The sequence below is a fragment of the Zea mays genome, chromosome 5 (assembly GCF_902167145.1).
Source record: "Zea mays cultivar B73 chromosome 5, Zm-B73-REFERENCE-NAM-5.0, whole genome shotgun sequence".
NCBI classification, from domain to species: Eukaryota; Viridiplantae; Streptophyta; class Magnoliopsida; order Poales; family Poaceae; genus Zea; species Zea mays.
In genome coordinates, this window is record NC_050100.1 from 42,391,212 (window position 1) to 42,395,107 (window position 3,896).

At 43.0% G+C, this 3,896-nt stretch overlaps 1 pseudogene across 1 annotated transcript; it reads right to left on the minus strand.

Moving 5' to 3' along the window:
- Positions 1–583: 583 nt before the first annotated feature.
- LOC103628164 (uncharacterized) lies at positions 584–2,199 on the minus strand (annotated as a pseudogene). Its single transcript, XR_004849296.1, has one exon. The product of XR_004849296.1 is annotated as an uncharacterized protein (transcript).
- Between the last annotated feature and the right edge of the window lie 1,697 nt (positions 2,200–3,896).

The following is a 3,896-nucleotide window of genomic DNA, read 5'->3' on the forward strand; positions in this document are numbered from 1 at the left end:
TGTAGACTGCCCCCGCTCCCTACCCGCACGCGCCAAATCCCGCCCCGCAACGCCCTCCCGCACCGCACGCCCCGCCGTCCGCCGCACGCCCGCGCGCCGCCGCGAAACCCCCGCTCCCGCACGCCCGCGCCGTGAAACCCCCGCTCGCGCAACGGCCTCACGCACTGCACGCCACGCCGTTCTTAGATCGATTGCTCGCCAGGCTGTTGGCGAGGAGTCGTCAACCCTCACGGCAGCCATGTCTGTGGAGCTCATCCTGTGGCTTTTCTCCTTCGTCTCCGTCATGGTCCTCATCGGCCTCACCGCATACCAGGCAAGCCTAACAACCCTGTTGCATCTATTAATTGTTCACCCTGTGACGGCGAGTGTGGTCCAAATCTTTTTTTTAAGTTAGAGTGTGGTCCAAATCTTGCGCGCAATCGGCGAAGCTCTACCCGCTTTCGGCCTAAGGCTGCCGTGATTTTGTGGGGATTTGATGCGGAGTTTAGTCAATGGTGTTCTTCTCGTCATTCATTCGGCGGAGGATGGTGACAAGACAAAAGACTGAAGATTTAAATCTGGTGTACAACCAACATGATTAATTTCACCTAATCTGCTGAATATATGTATTAATTTCATCTGTAGTAACACTGAGGCTAGAACGATTATCACTATCAGGAACACCTTCATTTCTGTTTCCCTCAGAGGTAACTTGTTGCACCACCTTGACTGATGCATGTTTCTTTGTCTTTGAACTGGGAGGTACTGGGTCATTCTTGGAACCTAAGTCCAGCAAGTGTTCACTACCATCTTCAATTGCGACAATTATAGATCCTATTAGCACACGAGAGTTTTTGCTAGGACCCATGCCACATTCATCTACATCTAACTCATGTTTTTGGCACTGTTCTTCAATCTCAGACCATAGTTTCAATTCACAAGTTTTGTTTCTACTTGGTGCAGAACAGACATTTGGATCCTTGTAATTTGAAGGCCTTGCTGAAGCTACATGCTTTGAAGTAACTACGGAACCATATAAAATGCTACTTTCAGCAAGCTTCTCCGTTCTACCTAAATGATGCCTTGAAACAACTTGTTGCCTTAATACAACACCTTTATCCATTTTAGGCCCTAAATCACAACTGATATCTTCTACTGGTAGGTCCACATTAAAATCATTGTTAGTTTCCAAAGTAATTAGTGCTGGAAATTGAAGATACTGTGATTCTTCTTGCTCAAAACAGTCAGGATCATAAATGGAATTCACACTTTGAATGGCCGTAGAACATGTCGCATCATCCATGATGTCAGGTGACTGAACTGACACATCCTCATCCTTGAGGTTTTTTAACCTCTGTTCTTTCTGCCTAAGTTTCTTCATTCGCTTCCTTTTCATCAGTTCGGCTTGCCTTTTCTGAGCAGCTTCCTCTTCATCCTCCAGCAACTTCTGGCATCTTAATGCTTCAGCAGTCTTATCAGCACACCATGCTTCAAGCAGCTTTTGTTCAAGCATGTAACTAGCGCACGAAACAACATTTTTCAACTCAGTTGCATTTTTTTCTACCTCTCCATCAAATAAAAACTTCTGTATACAAGCAACTATATTTGTGCAAAGAAATGTTTTTTCACTTGCTTCATCGAGCAAACTAAATAGTTCATCCGATGACACAGGCAAATGCATTGAAGGCTTTGCTTGAATTAGATCCAGAAGCTCACTGCCAGCTCTGGCATATGCAACTGGCAACGAAGCATACCCTGGTTTACACATCCATGATGACAGTGCTGTCAAAATTGATGAACCAGTTACACCCTCAATAACAACACCTGTCAAGGACAAAATTTTGCTGGCATCATCCACAGTGAGTTTATTCCAGAATGCAGCGAGAAGGTCTCTATTCTTTGGAAAATCCCTATCTATCTTAAATTCTTAAGGGATCTACGATGAACACGTGTATGCCTCCGGAAGTTGATTGCAGAATAGAATTCTCTGGAGCACTTGGTACACTTGTTCAGCTGCACCTTAGGAGGCGAGAACAACGACCACCCTGGAAGATATTTCTCGGTCTCACCATTTGCCTTTGCAGCAGCCTGTGCGAGCGCAGCAATAGCGTCCGGGATTTTGAGGGGTTGGATTTGGCCGGACGTGGTGATGATATCCCTCGCGGTCTCTGCACTGTCCTTGCTTGAGAGATGGCTGGATTTCCTGGACGCGTTCATCTCCGACTGCACACAGGGGTGCGGTAATTTTTTTTCAATCTGGTGGCAGGGTGCTCGCCTGCAGAAGCGCGGGGGCGCTCGTCCCAGTCGTCGTCGCAAGGAAAGGAAGGCCAAAGAGGAGAGAGATGAACAGGAGAGGGAAAACAAAAGGAGATAGACAGTTGATGTTGAAACGCACGCGAGGGATTTCATGGAGGCTGCGAAGAAGCTCCAGTCTTATTTCACCAGCCTGCAGCGTGAGGATCAACCAACTGCAGAAGAGATGCTTCGGAAGGTATGTTTCGCTTCATCTTCCTATGTTTAGGAGTGCAGTAGGGAGGGTTGGTTAAACTAAAGTGGGGATAGCATGGAGGATTGACTTATTTCTCATTTGTAGTAGGAAAAAAATGAGAAGATGAGTCAATCCTCCATGCTATATTGAATGCTGCTGCTATACTCCCAAGTTCTGTTAGCCTCAGTCACCTCTGGGAGACTGGGACTATGTTGATGTTTCTGCATTGCTGTGGTGCTTCACAGATCCTTATTATAATGCAAGCATTCGACTTTTCCTTTCGAATGGAGCACCATATTCTGTATTCATACCCAGCTATCCATATTCTCTATTCCAGACATGGATATCTGTTAGATGGACCTATATATGGGGAATATGCATTATGGTCTCATTGCTGGTCTATTGCTGTTTCATTCCCTTCATGTTCATTTCTGGATGTGTAAGATATGTGTTCATTTGGATATAACAATACAACTATCATAATCAAATTAGTGTGAATAATAAGACATGTCATACAAAGGCTTACTTGCCAGCAGGATTTCAAGGACATTCATTTTATGATTGACAAAAAAGCCTACTCACGCAAAGTGTATCATGTCCCAAAACTGTCTGCATCAAAGAAAATACAAAAATAACACCAAATCAATACTAAATTAGTAATCTGTACGAACCTGGCATTCGTGAGAGATTGGTAACAGATCTAGGTGCAAATATTTTTTCCTTTTCAGTTTAATCTTATGTTACTGAGATTTAGTGCACTGGTTTATGATAAATATTCTTATCTAATTTTTTGGAATGATTTTTTAGTACCATTAAACTACACAGGTTTCTTATCACCTAGCTATTATGTATTCTATGATCTTCCTAAGAAACTATGCTCAGATTGTTATTGGCCAAGATTTGTGGGCACAAATATCTTGCCTTTTTCAGTTTGATCTCATGTTACTAGGATTCCGTGCAGTAGTTTAAGATATATAATGTTTTTTCTAATTTGTTGGAATGATTTTTTAGTACTATTAAACTACACATGTTTCTTATCACCTGGCTATTTTGTATTCGATGATCATCCCAAGAAACTATGCTCAAATTATTACTAGCCAAGCTTTCTGGGTGCAAATATCTTCCTTTTTAGTTTGATATCTTGTTACTAGAATCCAGTGCAAAGGTTATTTTTCTCTCACCATCATTTTGTTTTGTCGGTGTAATGGTAGAGCAGGAGTGTGGTTTTGCTAATTGTTGAGTTGGCCTTTTTGTTTTAGCTTCCATATGAAGTCATGACACCTCTTCAAGCAGCAGTTGCCGGTGTTCAAAAGGTATCGCAGTTTAACACACAAGTTACTGTGGTTTGTCGAAAAAAAGAACAGTAGCACATCTTGCTGTTATCATACCGCTTTAATTTGCTGAAAGGAAAAGGTTCCAAATAGAAGGC